This window comes from Eumetopias jubatus, unplaced genomic scaffold, assembly GCF_037043125.1.
Source record: "Eumetopias jubatus isolate StellerSeaLion01/CBP00866 unplaced genomic scaffold, mEumJub1_p1.0 scaffold_14, whole genome shotgun sequence".
NCBI classification, from domain to species: Eukaryota; Metazoa; Chordata; class Mammalia; order Carnivora; family Otariidae; genus Eumetopias; species Eumetopias jubatus.
The window spans coordinates 87,241,637-87,265,267 of NW_028274820.1; the positions used below are offsets into that span (position 1 = coordinate 87,241,637).

A 23,631-nucleotide genomic window follows, 5' to 3' on the forward strand; every position below is an offset into this window, starting at 1 on the left:
AACTGGCTTAGTGAAGTTTAAAGATCTATGCAGACCCTGAAGAAAAGTGCTAGTTGTCCCCCGCCCCCGCCCATCATTTCCACAAGGCCAGGAATGATTTTATGAACAAAACAAGTGGCAAGTAATATATCTTTTTATGTTACTGAACAGATGAAGTAACGAGATCTGTGAAGCATACTCAGAATTTTTCATCTGTATTTCAAAAATTTTTTACATTTTCTCAAATTTGATTTCTTCAGTTAAATCAGTCAAGCATCTCAAAATGGATCTGTGACTAGAAGAACCTATAGCTCTCTTGACTGCTAGCCCATTGTCCTATTCACCAGGTCAAGGGTTGGCAGGCAGGCCTTCAGCAGGGTTTGCTTCAGTGAAGGGTGCCAAGTGACCTGTGGTCAGATCTGGCCTGTGTGGCCTATTGATGGCTACTGCATAGCTGTGTTCCTGATTGATGTTGGACTACAACTTTTCATTTGAGAGTGAGCCAGGTGAACATTCTAGCCCTCAGCTGGAGTTGAAATGTGGCCCAGGTACTTCTGATTTTTGAAGCTAACAAGTTCTTGAATCTGGAGACAATTAGCATTTTTCTATACCCAGGTTAGGATCACAGACAGTAGGGAATTGGGGTGGCATCCTTTGATCTAATAACTTCAAAGAAGTTTTCTAATAACAAGTTTTTCTGGTCTTAAGTTGGGCTACTTTCAGGATTTCACTCCTTAAATTTCTGGTCTAAGGGCAGGACTTGGATATTAGAAATCCCATCTCCATTATGAATAAAAAGGGAAGAGTGCGTTTCAAGCAGGAAATGATTTAGTGGGATGGTAACTTTACTCTGACTTATGTCTCATTATCTGACCCAAGATTTGAGGTGGACAGAGTACTAGTTTTGGTGAGTACTAGTTTTGGTTAGAAGGCAGTTGTTTGAGTTTGGAGAAATCTATTGTTATAATTCTCTCGTATATGTTCATAAATTAGTATTTAATGCATATTAACTCTCAAACACTTTTATTTACAGTGTCTTATTTAATCCTTATGGTATTCTGCTGTTTTATGCAGAATAGTTTTTATTTTAAAGTACTAAGATGTTAGAAGAGTAATTGGAACTTTTTTTCTTTGAAAGAATATAATTATTATGGACTTTGAGTTTGAGAATTTTGTGTGTGCTGGATTAGTGTGTGCCATGCCTAACTTGTAAAACTCTTTTGGTACTGAACTTCTTTTAGCAAGTAAGGATGCTACAGCTTTATATAATAGGAAGTGTAAGAAAGGGAATTGACTTTCCTTGCTTTTGCCCTAAAATCCTCTTTAATGGTAGTTGCTGTATCTTTACTGCTGTGACCGTTAGTTCTAATTTAAGTAAAGCCATTTGTTGGAATTGTCTCTTGGGTAGCAAGTATTTATTGGTTTCAAGAGTCACAGATCTAGGCATTTTTAGGGGTGAATAAGAAAGCAATAATAACAGTGAGAAACACTTATAATGTGCCTTCCATATGGTAAGCTTTTTTATGAACACTTTAAGTGTATTAACTCATTTAATCCTCACAATTGTTTGAAGAATTTCTGTTTTCCAGGTGAGGAACTGGGCATGGAGAGATTAAAACTTGCCTCAGGTTACACAGCTAGATGAAGTCAGGATTTGAACCTAGGCAGTCTCGCTTCCCATTCCATAGTCTTAAAAGTGCTGTTCTGCTTCTGCACAAAGGTAGAGACAGGAATTCAGAGATTGGAAAGAGTTCTCATATTAAAGGCACTTAAATTTTAGTTGTGTAAAAACATGTGAAGTCATGAAAAAAAAATGGAACAATTCAGATATCTATCTTCCTAAGGACTAGAATTTTTTTTCCTTCTCCCAAAGGCAGAGAAAAACCATTTTTTTCCTTCTCATCCTTTCAGATTTATTTGGACCTTAAAAATATTAAAGCAGATCTAGTTATAGATAGCACATTTTTATTTTGAAGCTAACAAAGTGGCCTTTTGTTTTGCAGTGTGCTTAAGTTTGCCATATTTTACATTTTTCTGAAATTTATACTCAATTTGGGAATTAAGAGAAATACATTTTTTCTTTTTTTAAGATTTTATTTATTTATTTGACAGAGAGAGACACAGCGAAAGAGGGAACACAAGCGGGGGAGTGGGAGAGAGAGAAGCAGGCTTCCTGCTGAGCAGGGAGCCTGGTGCGGAGCTCTCTCCCAGGACCCTGGGATCATGACCTGAGCTGAAAGCAGACGCCTAACGACTGAGCCACCCAGGCGCCCCGAGAAATACATTTTTTTAAAAAGATTTTATTTTTTTTATTTGTCAGAGAGAGAGCACAAGCAAGGGGAGCGGCAGGCAGAGGGAGAAGCAGACTTCCTGCTGAGCAAGGAGCCCGATGGGGGACTCTATCCTAGGACCCTGGGATCATGACCTGAGCCACCCAGGCATCCCAGGGCAATATATTTAAATGATGATTAATTGTTAAAATTACATGGGAGTTTATTATGTAAAAATATTTTATATTCTCTATACTTAAATACTTCTTGATGTAGCTAACTAATAGTGATACCAACAATTGCTAACCAATACTGAGCACCTATTATATGCAAAATGATTTTTCTATATAGTCTTACTTAATCCTTAGAACAAAGAGGTTTTTCGTTTGTTTGTTTTTGTTTTTTGCAGATGAGGAAACTGAGGTCTGTACAGGTTAAGTAACTTGTCATACTTGACAAGTTGCAACAAAAGCTAACCAATACTGCAGCACCTATTATATGTTTTTGCAGATGAGGAAACTGAGGTCTGTTCAGGTTAAGTAACTTGTCATACTTGACAACTTGCAACAAAAGCTAACCAATACTGAGCACCTATTATATGCAAAATGATTTTTCTATATAGTCTTACTTAATCCTTAGAACAAAGAGGTTTTTCGTTTGTTTGTTTTTGTTTTTTGCAGATGAGGAAACTGAGGTCTGTACAGGTTAAGTAACTTGTCATAAAGTTTTTAAACGGCTTGGCAAGTTCTGTGACTTAAAAGCTATTGCATGTGCTTCTAGTAACAACTACCATTTAAGTACCTTCTGTTCTTTGGGCACTGTGCTTAGCACTTAGCATGTGTTTTTTGATTTAGTCTTCATAAACACTTTACAATAAATATTACTCTGTCTTACAGCTAGGGAAACTGAAGTTCAGAGAGAGAAATTAATTTGCCCAGGTCCAAGAATTGAAACGGTAGGAGATAGTATTCTCATCTTGGGCCTTCTGACTTCTGTTAACCAAAGCTGCTTCCATATTTTGCGTGTCTATAATATGTGCCTAATTGTGAGTACAAATAAGTGCTATAAGTTTAGAGAAAGAGAGCAATATTTAGAATTTTTTGTCTTGACATTTAAGGTTTTAATGTATTAATATGAAAACTGGGAGGACCTTTTAAAGTTTTTTACGCATTAGGTAATTTCACTAATATGGAATTGATTCTAGTTTACATGTAACTGAAGACTTAAATATTTTAGATTGTAAAATTTGATACATTTTAAGTGTGTTTATCTTTTTTTCTATTAGTCTTCTTTATTACTTAAAATCAAACCATTAAAATTGTACCTTGTGTACATACATAGTTCACAGTTAAAGTGATAATGATTTGACAACCAGGATTAGAGATGAACCTATTTCAACTATTTTAAAATTTAACACTTAAAAATGAATACATATTTTTTCTGCTTGCAAAAAAGCCTCCTAAGTTTATTGTGGAATATTTGCAAAATAGAGACTGGAACAAAATATAAATTATCCTTAATACCACCATCCAAAGATAACCAATCACCCTTTGATATATATCATTCCAGATGTTTTGTTGTAACTATATTTTTCATTTTGACTTTGTCCTCTGTTTGCTGTTATGTATTCTTTTTCCTCATTATATAATAAATATTTTCTCATGTTATTAAATATTCCTCTATATCATTTGTCAATGGTGCATTATAATCTAGGTAATGATTTTATGGCATTTTATTTAATTGGTCTCCTATTACTGGACATTTAGGCTTTCGGGCTTTGTTTTGTTGTTGTTTGTTTTTGTTGTTCTTTGGCCATTTTGAGTGAGACTGTTTGCCTTAGCGAAACAAATTTTGAACTTATTTATGAGTTCCTTGATACTGAATTGTTGTATTTAAAGTATCCATCTGGGGGCGCCTGGGTGGCTCAGTCGTTAAGCGTCTGCCTTTGGCTCAGGTCATGATCCTAGGGTCCTGGGATCGAGCCCTGCACTGGGCTCCCTGCTCTGCAGGAAGCCTACTTCTCCCTCTCCCACGCCCCCTGCTTGTGTTCCCTCTCTCGCTGTGTCTCTCTCTGTCAAATAAATAAATAAAATCTTTTTTAAAAAAAAATAAATAAGTATCCATCTGTAGGAAACTTTCTATCTACCCTGGGTTTATTTTGGCATTACCCTTAGCAATTTGGGATTAAAAATGGGGTTTTGGTGAGCTAGGTCCTTAGAGATGTCTGAACAATGCTTATATAATTCAAAAGTGACATTGCTCCTAATAATTCCTTTTCCTTCCTCCCTCTTCCTTTATTTTGGTTTTTAAATGAATTTTTGTTTTATTAATCACATACATTTGAAAAATAGAACACACTTATGAGGTTTATTTATTTGGTCTATAGACAAAATCATTGTACACATGAATTTGAGAATTTGTTATAATCCCATAGACTCCTGCAAATCCTTGAATTTGAATCACTAGTTTGGAGGTACTCCACTCCTTGGAGATTGGGGACTGTCATGCGCTTCCTTACTCTCCTTTCCTCCTCTTTCCCTAAACTGAAATTAGACACTGGCATGGCTTAGGAACTTTACTGGCCACTGAAAGTTCTGATATTTTCAGTCTGATAATCTTAGAACTTTAGAAAAATAAAGATACCCAGTATAGAGGAAAGGAATACGAGGTAGATGGAGGCCTACTGATTCAGTCTGCTGACTCCTAGAATTGGATCTTTGTGTGACTTTTAGCAAGTTATGATTCTTCTCTGAGCATCATCAGTTTCCTTTTATGTAGAAATAGTTTTTATCTTTGATCAAATTCAGGAGGTTTATATTCTGTTATTTTTTTTCCAGATAGGCAGATGGCTCTATCATTTGCATTAACTTCTAAGTAAATATAGTAGGTTTTGAATAAATGATTTGGAGCCTGATACAGGGACTTTGTGATATTTTACATGTAGATAAGATACATATCAGCTGTTTGTGGCAACCTGATTGCTATATTTCAATTTTTCAAAAATCATCTTTGGAAATATGAGGGATTTCTAGATTTTCATTTTCGAGATGTAGATATTCTCACCTAAGAATGGCTTTCTTTGTATTTACTCTATGGTTTTTGACCCCTCATGAATCTGTAGCATGACTCTCTCATCAGTTCTGAAAAAAATTTTGATACTCTTCAAATATTGTTTCTGACCCATTCTTTTTCTCCTTCCCTCTGTGACTCCAATTAAATCTATATTATACCTTTTGTCCTACCCCCATGTCCCTTACGCTTTTCCCTGTCTTTTCTATCATTTTTTTTCCTCTCCTTATTCCATCCTGGATAGATTTTACTTATTTGTGTTCCAGTTTACCAATTCTCTATTCAGCCATGTCCGATTTGCTTTTAACCCCACCTATTTTTTTTCTTGATTTCAGCTATAGCATTTTTTAGTGCTAGAAATTTTGATTCTTTTAAAGTAGATTCTAATTTTTTTGGTGAAAATATCCATATTGTCACTCATTTTCTTTTTCTTTTTCTTTTTTTATTTAAGATTATTTATTTTTAGAGAGAGCATGCACGCAAGCAGGGGTGGGTGCGGGTAGAGGGAGAAGGAGAGAATCCCAAGCAGACCCCATCCTGAGGCATCACACAACCCTGAGACCACGACCTGAGCTAAAATCAAGAGTCCGTCGCTTAACCCACTGAGCCACACAGGTCCTCTGTCATTCATTTTCTTTATCAGTCAAGTAACTTTAAAGTCTGTGTCTGAAAACTAATACCTGGATCACCTTTAGATCTATTTCTGTTGCCTTTTTTCCTTTTTCGTTAAGTATCTTTGTGTGTCTGGTAATATAATTATTGTATATAATTATATATAGTTATATGTTATATAATGATAATTGTTATGACTACTACTACTCTTACTACCACCACCATCTTGGGGGGTAATTTTTGGTTAAATGCCAGACATTATGTGCAGAACTTTAGATACAAGTACAAATTACAGTTTGGTCCGTAATGATCTCTTTCTCAAGAAGATTCACCTATCTTCTGGCAGGCAGATGGAATAGACCTTCAGTCAGGACTGCATTGACTTGAAGCTGGGTTTTCGGTTTTGTGAGCCTGGGGTTTGCCCCCTTTTTGCCAGCCCTACAGGGAACCCGGCTGAGAGACCGGCTATTTCCGGGCCTCCTGCTTTGTCTCTCCAGCAGCATGGGAGTCCTGAAAGCTCCTCTCTGCAGACTTTTTAGCCTCTGCTCTGTGTAGTTTAAGACTTGACAGATGCCTTAAGGGGAACATCGGTACACAGTGTCATGTTTGTTTTTGTGTGCCTCCCTTCACTGTGGGATCTTCACCCCTTAAGTCCTGGGTATCATGGCAAGACCCAACTACCAAGTTTTGTCCTGGCCAAATGAAAATCACCAAAAGTTCTGCTGACTTTTCTGCCTTTTAGTGACTGTCCTTTCCCAGTCCCTTTCCCTGTGCCATTAAAGAAATAGCTGGAATGTCCTGTGTAGAATGTGGGGCTCCCTTTAATGACTTCTTTGGGATCTCAAGTCCTAGCTGCCTCAGAAAGTATCTGATACCTTAAGAACTTTTGTTTTTTTCTATTTTATACAGCTTTTCTAGTGTTAAGAGGGAATGTTGACGTGCTATGGACTATTATGTCACATCCAGAAGCAGAAGTTATTGTGTGTAGTTCTTATGGATTAGATTGTTGTATCTGGTAGGCTTATGAATTCCTCATGATTATATTAATGTATTAATCTAAACTTTGAGCTCAAGATTTTTTTTGCTGAGTCTTTTCCTTCATTTTGTCTTTTGACATCTTAACTGCTTATTCCTAATCCCTAATGGGAAAAAATTATGAAATGTAAATAATAATATTTGTTAGCAATTATTAAAATATTTATTGACTAAGTTAAAATGAGATATTATTCTTGGTTTTGTTGCTGATTTGGAAGTCTCTTTTGAGACTTAATTGTTTATGAAGTCCAGAAATTGAGAGTTTAATCTTTGTCATAAGTGTATAGTAATTTCCCTTTCTGTAATGTGCTTTTTATATTATCTACCTTTTTATTAAAACTTTCATGGGGCGTGGTGCCTGGATGGCTCAGTCAGTTAAGGGTCTGCCTTTAGCTCAGGTCATGATCCTGGGGTCCTGGGATCGAGCCCTGCTTTGGGCTCCCTGCTCAGCAGAGAGCCCGTTTCTCCCTCTGCCTCTGCTGCTCCCCCTGCTTGCGCGTGCTCTCTCTGTGTCAAATAAATAAATAAATAAATAAAATCTTTAAAAAAAAGTTCATGGGAATGTTATATTTATGTGAAGACATTGTTTAGGGAGAAGATACTAGGTCTAATGTAAATTTCTTGGTTTGTAAATATTGTTAGTATTTAATACTTTTAAAATATCCTTGTGTTACTTTAATATGACTGTTATTTATTGTCATCACCTATATATTTGTTGTTAAGGCATGTTGTTTTGTATGAATAGAAATGCTAACATATTTCAGACATCCTTGGATAACGTCCCCTTCCCCTTTCCTCTCATTATCTCCTTTCTTTCCTTTTCCCTCTTGATTAAGTAGTGTGATCAGAAGAGCCATAAAACTTCACTCCTACTTACTCTGCAACTGTCAGCTAAAATGTCACCTTGAGACACTTGAGCCACCCAGGTCCCCAACCTAATAGTTTTTAATAGCTTTAGAGTATAATACCAATATTTTGATTAGTTTTAGGATGGGGTCATTTCCTTAAATTCCTTGAATATAAGTATTTGTTAGTTGACTTTTTTTATATAACAGTGTTTTGGGGTTGATAGTTCAGGTACCATACAGTTTGACTATTTAAAGTGTATAATTTAGGGACGCCTGGGTGGCTCAGTCGGTTAAGCGTCTGCCTTCGGCTCGGGTCATGATCCTAGGCTCCTGGGATCGAGTGCTACATTAGGCTCCTTGCTCAGTGGGGAGCCTGCTTCTCCCTCTGCCTGCTGCTTCCCCTGCTTGTTCTCTCTCTCTTTGACAAATAAAATCTTAAAAAAAATTAAAGTGTATAATTTAATGGTTTTTACTGTGTTCACAGATAGTTAATGACCATTACTGCATTCAACTTTAGAACATTTCTGTAGTCTCAAAAAGAAAACGATACCCTTTAGCCATTATTTGCTTACTCTGACATTTCTAGGCACTAATCTAATTTCTGGCTCTATAGATTTGCCTATTCTAGGCATTTCATATAAATGAAATCATATATAGTCTTTTGTGATTGGCTTCTTTCACTTAGCATACTATTTTCAAGGTTCATCCACTTTGTAGCATGTATCAGTACTACATTCTTTTTATGGTTGATAATATTCTATTCTATTTAAATACCGCATTTGTTTACCCAATCATTAGTAGATGGACATTTGGATTGTATTCACTTTTTAGCTATTATGAATAATGCCATAAACCTTTGTTTGTAAGTTTTTGTGTAGTATGTTTTTATTTCTCTTGGGTAAATGCCTTAGAATGGTGGGGCACCTGGGTGGTTCAGATGGTTAAGCGTCTGCCTTCAGCTCAGGTCATGATCCCAGGGTCCTGGGATCGAGTCCCGCATCGGGCTCCCTGCTAGGCGGGGAGCCTGCTTCTCCCTCTGCCTCTGCCTCTCTCTCTCTCTGACTCTCATGAATAAATAAATAAAACATTTAAAAAAAATAAATAAATGCCTTAGAATGGAATTTCTGGGTTCTATGGTAACTATGTTTAACTGTTTGAGGAACTACCAGCTGTTGGTGATTCTTTTTTTCCTGTTACTGGACTGATTAATGCATATGAATTGAATCCCTGTAAGGAAAATGACCATCTGGAATTAGCAAATTGCTTGACTTCAAGTTTATTGCTCTGAGGACTTTCTGTTACAGTTTAGCTAGTCTTTTATCTTCCCTTATTTTTTTTGTTTTATTTTTAAAAATTTGATTCTGGTGTAATTAACATACAGTGATATATTCGTTTCAGGTGTACCGTATAATGATTAAACAATTCCATGTGTTACTCAGAGCTCAAGATAACTGTACACTTAATCCCTTTCACCTGTTTCACCCATCCCCGCCAACCTCCCCTCTGGTAACCATCAGTTTGTTCTGTACAGTTAAGAGTCTGTTTTTTTGGTTTCTCTTTTTTCCCCCCCTTTGTTCATTAGTTTTGTTTCTTAAATTCCATATATGGGTGAAATCATGTGGTATTTGTCTTTGACTGACTTCACTTAGCATTATACTCTCCAGATCCATCCATGTTGTTGCAAATGGCAAGATTTCATTCTTTTTTATGGCTCAATAGTATTCCATTGCATACATCTACCACATCTTCTTTATCCATTCATCTATTGATGGACACTTGGGCTGCTTCCATAATTTGGCTATTGTAAATAATGCTACAATAAACATAGGGGTGCAAGTATCCCTTTGAATTAGTGTTTTCGTATTCTTTGGGTGAATACCCAGTACTGTGATTACTGGATTGTAGGATATTTCTACTTTTAATTTTTTGAGGAACCTCCCTACTGTTTTCCGCAGTGGCTACACCAGTTTGCGTTTCCACCAACAGCGCACAAGGGTTCCTTTTTCTCCATATCTTCACCAACACTTGTTGTTTCTTGTGTTTTTTATTTTAGCCATTCTAACAGGTGGGAAGTATTATTGTGGTTTTGATTTGCATTTCCCTGATGATGAGTGATGTTGAGCATCTTTCATGTGTCTGTTGACCATCTGGATATCTTTAGAGAAATGTGGGTTCATGTCTTCTACCCAATTTAATCGGATTACTTATTGGGTGTTGAGTTGTGTAAGTTCTTTATATATTTTGGATGCTAACCCTTTGTGGGATATATTATTTGCAAATATCTTCTCACATTCAGTAGGTTGTCTTTCAGTTTTGTTGATTGTTTTCTTTGCTGTGCAGAAGCTTTTTATTTTGATGTAGTCCCAGTAGTTCATTTTTGCTTTTGTTTCCCTTGCTGCAGAATAGACATACCTGGAAAAATGTTGCTACAGCCGATGTCAGAGAAATTACTGCCAGCGTGCTCTCTTCTAGGATTTTTATGTTTTCAGGTTTCACATTTAGGTCTTTAATCCATTTTGAGTTTATTTTTGTGTGTGGTGTAAGAAAGTGGTCCTGTTTCATTCTTTTGCATGTAGCTGTCTGGTTTTCCCAACACCATTTGTTGAAGGGACTGTCTTTTTCCCATTGCGTTTCTTACCTCTATGTTGAAGGTTAATTGACCGTATAATTGCGGGTTTATTCTGGGCTTTCTATTCTTTTCCACAGATTATCTTCCTTTATTATTGTTCATAATATGTTATGGATTGGCTCCATGTCTTGGTGTCTTAAGATGCCTACCTGTCATACCTACATGCTTACATGCTGAGTAGTGGCAGGGCTGTGAGTTGAAGGTTGGTATTTTTTTCCTGAAATTTATATAGTTTGCTTACATGTGAAATATTGAATGGGAGATACTTATGAAACTTGTTTGTCAAATCTTCCTTTCAACAAATGGAGGCATAGATTTTAAAAGAGAACATAGAGGGAATTTCAGGTGATTGGAAAATTCATACATCTAGGTCTGAAGGTGTGAAGGTTTAAGCTGTGACATCTGTTGTGATCTCCATTTTCTACACCGAAAATGCTACCATAAGTAATGAGTTAAAGAAAAAACTTTGAGTTTTTTAAATATATTTTTGCTACATTGTGGTATCAGGTTGCTATTATGACTTTTCACATTTTTGGCTGTCTTTACCATAAACAAATTATTGGGTGCCTATTAACTCTTGGGTAATAGCCAGACCTATTCGAGGATATGAGAGAGTCTCTGGTGATGAACCATCTATACATACAATAGTTTTGTGTGTTTTTTTTTAAAGATTTTATTTATTTATTTGACAGAGAGAGACACAATGAGAGAGGGAACACAAGCAGGGGGAGTGGGAGAGGGAGAAGCAGGCTTCCCGTGGAGCAGGGAGCCCATGCGGGGCTGGATCCCAGGACCCTGGGATCATGACCTGATTGAGCCACCCAGGCGCCCCTATACATACAGTAGTTTAAAAGATACATATTGAAGGTAACAAAAGCTAAGCTTAGATGTGTGATAAAAGCAGTGAATGTTACAGAAATCAGAAGTGAAATTCCGGGGATGGAGCTGTTACTGTGGCCAGAGCTTGCAGAGAGACATCTTAGAAGAGGTAAATGAGCTCTGCCTGCCTTTGTGTACAGATATAATTTATTTTGTTATCCTTCAAATGTCTTGAATGCAGCAATTTATCTTTACTCTTATGATATTCAGGAACTTGTATTTGGGAAATTGAGTTAACATTTGGAATTTGTTTGGTTACTGTAGTGTATCAGAACGAGGAAAGTACTTGGAGGTAGACTTTTCTCCAATAGTTGTGCTATACAAGGTGCTTCATACAGGCCGGGTCATTGGTCAGGTACTTCTTCCTTAGACATTATATGTGTGTGCGCTGGTGTTCTTGTCCATATTTCTGTCCAAAGCCACCACTTTTTAATGCGTTAAGCCTTTTTAATTTTTGTTCAGATTTATTTCGTAGTCACAGTATTACAGAGTCTATTTACTGAAGGCAGCTTTGCTAATAGTGTTCCAAATTCATTTGCCATCTTCCCCTCTTCACAATTAACATTTATTTTATATTTGTCAATGAACTCCCCTTTATTTATTTATTTATACTTCCTTTATGATTCTGTGTATTAAGAGATATAAGCATACACCTGTTTTTTTTTTAAGATTTTATTTATTTATTTGTCAGAGAGAGATGGCACAAGCAGGGCGAGTGGCAGGCAGAGGGAGAAGCAGGTTCCCTGCTGAGCAGGGAGCCCCATGCAAGATGCAATACGGAACTCCATCCCAGGACTCGGGATCATGACTTGAGCTGAAGGCAGATGCTTAACCAACTGAGCCACCCAGCTGTCCCAGAAGCATACACTTATTACAGGTGCATTTAGGAGACTATGCAAAAAAATTGAGTGTGATGAAAACAAAACTCTTTGAATATTATTTCATTCTTTTAAGGATATTTAGTTGAATTTTTTATGGTACTGTAACCTACTTTTCTAGGGCATTTAGGCCAGTGCTTATTTTTATATTTATCTAAAATATAATGCATGGATTACAAATTAATCCTCTGACAAATATATAATGATATTGATAGCGATGTGTTCCCCTGAGATGTACTGGCTTTAATAAAACAGTTTTTTGAGGTGTCTTTGAATTATTATGAGCTCTTAGGATGCCAGCCAGTAAAATATGCTTTAGAATATTTTTTAATGCTGTAGAAAAAATACTTCAGGTATCATGACATTAAAAAAAAACCCTGATTAATGGTTTGATCCGATTTACGTTTAAAAATACACATGTGTGCACATATACACACACACACAAATAAGTTTTATGCTTATGCATATGGGAAAACTGCAAGGACATTTGCCAGTCTTAATAGTGATTATCTCTGGATTGTAGTAATTGGGTTGCTTTTTATTTTTTAATGTTTTTTCTTTGAGTGTTGCCCAAAGTTTTAAATTTTATTTCATTTTAGCAAATATTACTTTTAAACAAGAAAAAATAGAGGTGTGTGTATGTATGACTTGTTTGTTTGATTATAAACGTAAGTTACAAAGGATTGTGTATCCCATTTTAGTGAGTTGGAATTTATTTTTTGGAAAGTTAGGAGCCATCAAAATATTTTAAATGGAAAAGTGATATGAATAAAGTCTACGGTTTATAATTTAAAGATTTTAACACTCTTAACACCCAGCGATTTTAATTTTTAGTAGCTGATTTGAACAGTAGTATTCAAATTGTGGCATGCTTATCCCTGAGAGTACATGTAGACTTTCCAAGAGGTACATAGGCTAAAATAGTTCTAAGGGATTCAATTTCCCGACTCTTATTATTCTTGTGTATTCACTCCTAAAAATTGAACTAAAGAACTTGCCTGTGGTTTAGGGCATTTGCTACTCAAAAGTGTGGTCCATTCACCAGCAGCATTGTCATTACCAGGTGCTTGTTAGAAATGCAGAATCTCCAACCCTATGGTAGACCTACAGTCATAGTCTACATTTTTAGATGGGAACTCCAGGTGATGCTTGCTTGCACTTTGAATGCTTCTTGCCTTCCTACCTCCCACTTCATGATTGCAAAGGAGGCATGCCTCGTACCTATTCCTATGGAGTGTAAAAATCTCTAGGGTGCCAAACAAAGGGATAGTTCTAAGAGTTGATATTGAAGTTGACAAAATGAATGGCTAAAAAAAGAAGAATCCTCTTGAAAAATAGGTGGTTCTCAATTCTTTCTTTTAAACAAAATAAAAAGAGGACCTAATCAGTTTGTCTGTTGGTAGATCACAAGAAGTGATTTTTTTAATGATAGCTCATTATGTGATTTTTGGCATAAAATTTAGAAGGTGGTCAAAAAATTAAGTAACAGTACTAACAGAAATTCCTTCTGTTCTCATGTATTTAGTTATGTGAGCAAGGTGGGTTTTTTTTTTTTAAAGATTTTATTTATTTGAGAGCGAGAGATTGCGAGTGAGAGCGCATGAGCCAGACTCCCCAGTGAGCAGGGAGCCCGATGCAGGACTCGATTCCAGGACCCTGGGATCATGACCTGAGCCGAAGGCAGATGCTTAACCGACTGAGCCACCCAGGCACCTCTATGTGAGCAGGGTTTTTAATGCATCTACCTATAAATTTGAAAATAGGTATGGACTTGATGCTCAATTCCATCTTATTCTAGCAGTAATACTTATCCATATACACATGAAGTAATTGTTAAGAAAAAAAAGTCCTGCCCATATCTTTGAGAATCATTTCTAATACCATTTAACTCGATATTTAATCATTATCTGTCAAATTTTATAATATATTTGTATTGTTTTGGTCAGTAGTGTACTTATAATATTGATAATAGTATCCAGGAGAAATTTTTAAAATTACTTAGAATCTCATGATCAAAACCAAAAAAGCTTAATTTTAATTTTCATCCTCTTTTTCCACAGAAGTCATAAAGACCCTAAGCATAAAAGAATATTACATTAGTTAAAATTCTGTGGAGGAAGTTTAAGGAAAAACAGAATAATACAAATTTTAGACTATGTGAGAAGAGTCTATACATTTTAAAAAATAGACGATGGTATTTTTATTCCATTGATATTTTTGAAAACAAATATAACAGTTTTATTAAAAATGACAGTATTTAGGTACATTAGAATTACAACTTACGCATTCATTATAAGCTATGAAAAATTTTGCTTGCCAATTTAGAAACGGTGAGGATATGCATAGATTTTCACTATTATTTTAGGGAGTATTTGAATGAAAATGTTTGAGCACTGTTAACTTGCAGCAGTAGAGCTCTGTCTTGTTTGCACATTCAGATTACTTGGTAAACTTTTAAAAATTCTGATGCCTCCAGGTCATAAAATCTCTTCTTTTGGGCCTGGGTCCAAAATACCAGACTTACTATGAAGCTCCCACAAAAATGATAATTTTTCTATATCTTATGTACATGTACATCTATTTTTTCTATAGTTACATAAATACATAGAAAAAAGATCTGAAATCTAGAACAAAAAGAAAAAGATAAGGAAAATACTAGTGAAAAGTTGAGACGTGAAAGGTACCCTTGATTTTCAGAAGGTCCACTTTCTCATTTCCATGTCACATGGCTTAATGGGCAGATGATGATTTTGGCCAGTTTGCAGTATTTGGTAAATAGGACACAGGCTGGATTTCAGCTTTTGCTTCTCAATGGGATTTTCTCGTGCAAAGTACAGCCAGTGCGACAATATATAGCAGCCCTGCACCTTCTGCCTAATAGTTTGGTATAGAAAGGTGTCAGAAAAAATAGAGAAGGGAGAAATTTTTAAAAAGGAGGAAATTTATTTGAGCTGAAGTAAGATTTCAAGTCATTAGTTTGAAAAGGCCTGCTAAATGTCAAGACAAAAAATACCCAACAAGCAGTATACCTTCTAATGTAGGAGCTTGGTGCTAGAGAAGTTACTCAACTCACTCATGAGCTGGGTTTTGGAGAAGCCACTTTTGCTGTAGGAGCAGGAGTGGGAGAAGCATTTGTACTGCAGGATCTAAGAGCTGGAGAAGTTCTCTATGCTTTGGGAGACTTCTGGGCAATCATACTTGAATGAGGAAACAAAAACACTTCTACCTACTGAGATCACTCTCCTGTCTCCTCTACTGACCAAGCTTAACATCGTGCCTGCTGGCAAAGGAAAAATACTTAAAGGACCCAACTTTATTTTCAGAGAGTAGGCAAAAAGGGTGAATTTAAAGGTGGGAGTGAATAAATCCATAATTGGCACACCTATGCTTTAGCACTTGCTGTGATCTTTTAACTGTTTTATCAGCGTTTCATTTATGTTTAAGCTATTAAGCCCACTTAGTATTTGAAGTTTTATTCTTTTGGATCACCTGCTGATGGTCATTATTATTCAGTGGAATTAATATTGCTAGTAGGCTTTTGTATTTTCATTTTCAATTAATTCTTATAAAACAATAGGAGAAACACAATAAATGTCTTAAAAATTATAAAAATGGGCCCTGAACTATAAAGATGGCAGAGCTTGGGAGATGAATGTTGGCTGGCATATGAGACATGTTATAATGTGGCATGTTGGCTCGCACAATACCTTGAACTGTTGGTTTATCAGCTGATAAACATTCTGAATTTGATAAAGGAAAGGCTGAGAGCTCTAAGTGCATAGGATACATATAAGTGTGAATTGTCTGAAAAGTTGAATGAGGAAAGTTGATTATCTGTGATAAACTTGTTTTCAAAGTTGGATCATTAAACTGCTTACATTCTATGGAATATGATAATTTAAAAAGTCAGAAAAGCACTTCAAATTTAAATTCTGTACTACAGTGATCTGTAATGTGACTTGCCATATGACGTATCTTAATCTTTGAGGGGAGCGTTAAAACCAAACAGTCCTGAGCCTTGTCCAACTATTAATTATGTTATTAGTTGTGGATTTATTTTTGAATTTTAAATGAACAGACATAGGTAAAACTGAATTTTTTCTTCTTTTTTTGGGAGAACTGAAGTTTTAAAAGAACAGCATACAATTACAGTCAGTGACACACTTTGAAAAGTTCATACAGGTGTAGAGATGTTGGGAGACATTTTACTCCAAAAGTGGCACAAAAACAAGATAAGATTTTATGGAAGGTGATATCCATTGTGGTAACATTTGGTCTATAATGCTTTTGAATTTTTTAGTTTTAACAGTAGTTAAATACGTATTTTTAATGTTTGTAGAACCTCTGGAGTATGTCTCAGGGATAGAATTTGAAAAATAGTGTATCTTGGTCAACGATACCTGTTATGGGGTTAAGAGGAGAAGTCTCATAAAATGAACAGATTTGAATTAATTAACATTGGTTTGATCGCTCAGCGTTAGTACAATTTGATACTGCATTAAGCCAGGAAAAAGTTAGATCTGGTACAAAGGAAAACACAAAGAAATCGAAGCAGTATAGTATAGAGGGAACACTAAACAAGGACAGAGGACTTGGGCTCTCATTCCAGTTCTGCCACCAATTAATTAGGAATTTTGTTTTGGTCATTTCTCTCTCCTTTTATTTATTTTCATACAAAATGAGAGTATTAGATGCTTAAGGTCTTTTTGGCCGAGGATAGGAAAGAGTTAATATTACAAAATAGTTTTTTAAGTAAGTGCCCCCCATCACGCTTACAGTAACTCAAAGTGAGCTAAATTGTTGCCCAGCAAGATATTTTGAGAACTTGATTTAATCAGATGATGATAGTGATTGTTTCTGTAAAATTATTTTCATGTAAATGAAGCCTTTGAGGGTGCTTGGAAACAGTTTGATATCTTAAATCTTTTCCCTCTGTGGATATATTGTTACTCTGAGGTTTGAAGAATGTGCATAATTAAGCAGCATACTTTTTCTAGATCATGTCTAACTTTAATGGTCTTTGCTTTAGGTAGAAGGGGCAATTCTTAATTTTGAAATGTATTCTGAAAGGCCAGTTGTTTAATTTTGGAAAAGATTGATGAAACAAGCATTCTGAGATATTCAGCAAACGAGGACTATTTTTATGTGAATGTTTCAGTAGATTTTTCTGTGTTTTTGGAGACACCAAACTACTAGCTTTCCAGTTTGATTTTTGGCTAGCAAGTTTCCTGTTCTGCCATTCTTCTGTGTGAGAATGTTTATTTTGTTGTCATTCTGTTTCCCAAGTGGTTGCTATGCTTCATTTGTGTGGAGCGTGTGAGTAGGTATGTGTTCCCAAAGTGCTTTGAGTCCTTAGAAATAATTGGTTCAGGCTCAAACATTTTGAAGTGCTTGGTAATAATAAGCTAACCTGAGTTTTGCTCTGGGTGATGGTAAGCAGATGGCCTATTTGCTTGGCCATTGACATCCTGTAATTCTCAACAATAACTCTTCAAAGTGTAGGTATTAGTTTACAAATGCAAAAACAAGGCAAATAAGAGTATGGTAGCTTAAGGTCTTTTATGAAGTAGACATTGGCGCTGAGTTTAGAATCCACATCTTAATAAATCCAATCATATTTTCTCCATGACTAGAGTATATTAACAATGTGAAACAACTTTAGATTTCATTGACTTAATATAAATTTTTTGTTAATGGAGGTGATATATGTACATGTTATGCTTAGGCATTGTGAAATTTATCTGCATTTCATTTTCCTTTTTGTCTCAAAATGGGAGAGATCATTTTAGATTTGTTCTTTCACTTATACTTTGGATCCTATTCTGATTTTGTTCATTCAGTTACCTTTTCTTTCCTACATTATCAGCCACTTGGTTCCTACTCCTGCCCACCATTTAGAGCCCATAAGACCCACTTGCATTAGTCTTTAAAAATCTTTGCCTTTTAGAGGCACCTGAATGGCTCAGTCGGTTGAGCATCTAACTCTTGAGCCCTGCCTTGGGCTCCCACATTGGGCGTGGAATCTGCTTAGGATTCTCTCTTGCTCTGCACCCCCACCCTCCGCACTCACATTCTAAGAAAAAAATTTTTTTTGCCTTTTACATCTCACATTTATCTGCTTCTCGGCACAGCTAAACTCCCAAGAGTTTTGTGTATTTGCTGTCACACTCATTCATTTTTTCAAAAAACCTTTTAGTGAACATTTTCCAAGCATACTCAGCAATAGAGTAAAATGAATGTTCCCACCTTCAACAACTATCAGCATTTTGCCAGACTTTTTTTTTTCTTAAATCTATTTGCACCCACCTCTTTTTCTTCTGCTGTATTTTAAGATAAATATGTTTGTCATTTCATTCTTAGATACTTCAGTTTGCATCAAGAAAAGGACATTGTGTTATTGATTGCTCTGTATCAAATTACCACAAATTAGCAGCTTCAAACAATACATATTTATTGTTTCACAGTTTATCAGAGTCAAGATTTTAGGCATAGCGTAGATGTATTCTCTGCTTCAGGTCTCTTACAATTCAAGGTGTTGGTAAGGGCTGGGGTTTCATGTGTAGTATTTCGTGGAGAAGAATCTGCTTCCAAGCTCATGTGTTTGTTGGTAGGATTTAGTTTTGTGAAAGCTTTTGGCCAGGGCTGCCCTCAGTTCATTGCTACACAGGCCTCTCCAACAGGTGTTTTGCTTCATCAAAGCCAGTCAGAGTTGGTGTTCCCGATTTCAGTGTTTGGACGGGGGAGTCTGTGTTTCCCGTACCCCTTACCCTTCAACACCAAACAGTTCTCAGAGATGAGCAGGGTGTCCAGAAATTTAACTCAGTTGTCATACTGTCTGAATATAGTATCAGATTCCACAGGTTAATGGTTCAGTCCTACAAGACTGCCCTCCACCTCCTTCTTCAGAGGCCAGTCAAAAGCTCCAGGCTGTGCTTCTTTACCAACCAGCTGCAGATAGAGATCCAGTGACTTCCTCCTTAGGTTCAATTGATTTGCTTTAGAGTGGCTCATGTAACCCAGGGGAACACTTGTGTTTACCAGTTTACTAAAGGATATGATAAAGGATGTGAATCAACAGCTAGATGAAGAGATACATCAGGCAAAGTATGGGGAAAAGGCAGGGAGCTCCCATGTCCTATTCAGATGAGCCATTCTTCCCAATCTCCAGGTGTTTGCCGGTCTGGAAGCTCTCTGAACTCAGTCCTTTTGGGTTTTTATGGAGGCTTCATTGTATGCTCACGATGAATTAAGTCATTGGCCATTGGCTGATTCAATGTAGTTGGTCCTCCTGGCAACCGGCCATAGCCTTTGGGTGTGGTCCCACAGTCACCTTCATTAATACAACAAAGACACTTTTCGCTCTCATTACTGGAAATTCTTGAGAGTTTTAGGAGCCCTGAATGAAGGCCGGATAACATTTGGGAATATATTTTCATCCTGAATGACCAAATTATACTTCTCATAAATCACAGTATCACAGCCAGCAAGGGAGAGAGTAGGGAGAGAATATGCTAGCGGGTAGAAGTCACAGTTTTATGTAGTTTTATGTAGCCTAGTTCCAGAAATGACATCCAGTTACCTTTACCATATTCAGTTGGGTAAAAGGAAGTTACTAGGGATTACTGACTAGGACATAGGGATTATCTGAGACCGTCCTTTTTTTTTCTTTTCAAAGATTTTATTTATTTGAGGGAGAGAGAATCTCAAGCTGACTCCTCAATGAGTGAGGAATCCACAGAAGGGCTTGATCTCACAACTGTTGAGATGTGACCTGAGCCAAAATCAAGAGTTGGACACTTAACTGACTCAGCCACGCAGGTGCTCCAAGGCCATCTTTGAATTTCCCTGCCAGAGACTATAACCACAATGCCATTATTTCACCTCGCAGATTTATCAGTAATTCTTTAATATCTAATACCTAGTCCATATTCCATTTTCTGTTTGTTAAAAATGTCTTTCTATAGTTTGTTTGAATAAGGATCTAAAAACTCATTGTATTTGTGTTTCTTTAAAATTTTTTTCATCAAGAATAGTCTTCCAGGGGCACCTGGGTGGCTCGATCTGTTAAGCGTCTGCCATCGGCTCAGGTCATGATCCCCGAGGTCCTGGGATCGAGCCCTGCATGGGGCTCCCTGCTTAGTGGGGAGACTGCTTCTCCCTCTCCCTCTGCAGCAGCCTCTGCTTATGCTCTCTCTCTCAAATAAATAAATAAATAAATAAATAAATAAATAAATAAATAAAATCTTTAAAATAAATTCTTTCAAATTTACTTTGTAGTATTTTTTTCCCACCGGTTCTTTGGTGTTTCCTACATATGTAATCTTATCATCTGCAAAGAGAGATAGTTTTTCATTTTCTTTTCTTCCATCCTCCTGCCATTTTTCTTTCATCCATTGATTTCTTGAATAAACTAGGTCATTGCCCTAAAGAGGCTACCATATTCTATGTCCATTTACTTTTTTGTGGTGGCATTTGACTGATTCCTGTCATACTTTGTACAGATAGAAAGACATTTAGATTTGGGATCGATTTTTTTAAGACTACTTCCTAGGTGGTGCCATGTACTTTGTATTGTATCCCTTCAGGGGATACAAAGTCTGGGAGTGCCAACTTGATTCCTTAATTTCCCATCCACCATTCACTGATGGTTTCAATATCCAAAGATAGCCATTGTTAGAATAAGATATTTCATTAAAGGTATCAAAATTGGACTTTTTAAAATGTGGTCATTCCTTTCACATTTATTAGCTGGAATGTTTTGTATAGAATTCTCTGTCATCTGTTATAGCTTTTTGGTTACTCTGAAATACAGTTTTCTTGGAAAGCAAGATAAATGCTTACTTCTTTTAATGACCAACGAGTTGATATATACCTCTAGGTATCTAATTTTTTAATTTTTAAAAAGAAAAGCAAAGAAAAGCATTTAACTTTAGGCTTTTTATATATTCATTGTGTTTTTAAAAATGTCAGTAGTCCTTTTTGACGCCAAATTGTTCCATCTTTGGCAAGTGGGAACCCCTTCAGGCTTGCTCCTGTGTTCCTTTGACGTGACCTCAATAGTCTTTATTTTCTTGCTTTTTTTTGGCACAGCAAGATGTCCTTTATCTGTCATGCCTTGATGAAGGAATGACGTTTATTGTTCACAATTGGAAACTAGGAATGCTGTTGCTACTGGATTGTCATTTCTTTTAGACCCTTTTAGGGGACATAGCTAGGAAATTATTTATTTTTTTTTTTTAAGAAAAAATACCTCTAGTTCATACTGCTATTTCCAGTTCAACTTTTATTTATGGAATTGTAACTTTTATGATTTTACAGTTCTATTATTTTTTCTCCTTAGGCCATCTCTACTATTTTGACTCTTTCAGTCTATGAACATGATATGTCTTTCCATTTATTTAAGTTGTCTTTGATTTTTTTTTTTGCACCAGCATTTTGTAATTTTTAGGCTAGAAATCCTCCTGTACTTGTTTTGTTATATTTTATTTCATTTCTTTTGAACCAGTTATAAATGGTTTTGTGTTTTTAATTTTGGCATCCACTTGTTCATTGTATATAGTAATGTGGTTGACTGTTGTGTGTTGATATTGTATCCTGCAACACTGCTGAACTCCTCCCTAGTTCTAGGAGGTTTTTTGGGGGGTCGGGGAGTGGTTTCCATGTAGACAAATCATGCTGTCTGCAAACGGAAAATTTCATTTTCATTTTTGAAAGTTCTGTTTTTATTTAGTTGAAGGTGTTAGGTTTTCCTTTCTTTCTCTGGATTTTGAATTATATTTAGGGAGTGTATTCTCGTCTAGTTGTAAAGCATTTTATATGTTTTCATCTAGTACTAATATGTTTTTATATTTAGTTTTCTGATCCACTTGAAATTTAACATGGTAAACAGTGTGAGGTACAAATGTAATTAATGTTGTTTCTAAATAGCTATGCAGTCGTTGCAACATGATTTATTATAAACTTCATGTTTTCCCAAACTTATTTGTGATGCTACCTTGATCATTTATTAAGTTTTATAAATTTCTATTTCAGTGCTTTCTATTTTGTTTCCAAATGTCTATTCATTTGTAAATCCCCCACTGTTTTAGTCATAGAGACTTCATAGTATGCTTTAACATCTGGTAAGGTCTAGTTCTCCGTTATTGCTCTTTTGCTTTTTTTTTCAGAGTTTTTGAGCTGGTTTAATTTTTTATGGAAACTTTATTATCTGTGTGAATTATATCACCTTTAGTGTCTAGTTTCAAGAAAATACTTGTTCTTATTTTTGACTGTAATTTATAAATTAATGTAGAGAGAATTGACATCTTGATGATGAGTGTATGTAGGGACATGGTATGTCGTTGCATTTTTTTCAGGCTTATGTGCCTTTCAGAGTGGTTTTAAAATTTTTCTCTTAGGGTTTGCACATTCTTTTTAAAGTTTATGCCAGTTATTTCATTTTGTTCTGTTGATGTTGTAATTGGGATCTTTTCTCCCAATATGCCTTCTAACTGCTTTTTGCTTTAGTGTTGAAGGCTTTTTCTGTATTTTAACTTGATTTTTTTTTTTCCAAAATTCTTTCAAATTCTCTTTGTAATATTTGTTTTCATTGATTCTTTGGTGTTTCCTACATATGTAATGTTATCATCTGCAAACAGATAGTTTTTCATTTTCTAATATATGTGCTCTAATTGCTTTCTTTTTTTTTAAATTAGACTTCATTTTTAGAGCAATTTTAGATTTATAGAATTGTTGAGCAGATAGTACAGAGCGTTCCCATGTATTCCCCAACAGGGGAATTTCTCCTGTTTTTAACAAATTAGTTATGTTTCTATTATTTTCTCCTATTATTAACCTATTGGTATGATATATTTGTTACACTTAGTGAACATTGATACATTATTATTAGGTATAATCTATAGTTTATCAGATTTCCTTAGTTTTTACCTAATGTCCTTTTTCTGTTTGAGGGTCTCACCCAGGATACCACGTTACATTCATTCATTCATTCATTCATTTATTTAAAAGATTGATTTATGAGAGAGAGAGAGAGCACACGTGTGAGGGGCGGTGGGAGAAGGAGAGAGAATCTCAAGCAGACTCTGCGCTGACTGTAGAGCCTCAGTGCTTGATGTGGGGCTTGATCTCACGACCCTGAGTCATGACCTGAGCCGAAACCAAGAGTCAAGACGCTTAACCAACTGTGCCACCCAGGTGTTCCACCACATTACATTTAATTGTCATGTTTCCTAGGCTCCTCTTAGTGGTGACAATTTCTTAGATTTTGTTTTTGATGACTTGACATTTTGAGGAATACTGTATATTGTAGGGTGCCCCCTCTTGGAATTTGTATGATTTTTCCCCCTTCATGATTATAAGACAGGAATTTTGGGGTTTGGGTAGGAAGATCAGAGAGATAAAGTGTCATTTTTGTCACAAGGGTACATGCTGTT

The 23,631-nt window shown here is 36.0% G+C and overlaps 1 protein-coding gene across 3 annotated transcripts in view; it reads left to right on the top strand.

The window, feature by feature from the left end:
• MKLN1 (muskelin 1) overlaps nucleotides 1–23,631 on the top strand; it is a 177,822-nt gene that overhangs the window by 1,095 nt on the left and 153,096 nt on the right. The window lies entirely within an intron of this gene.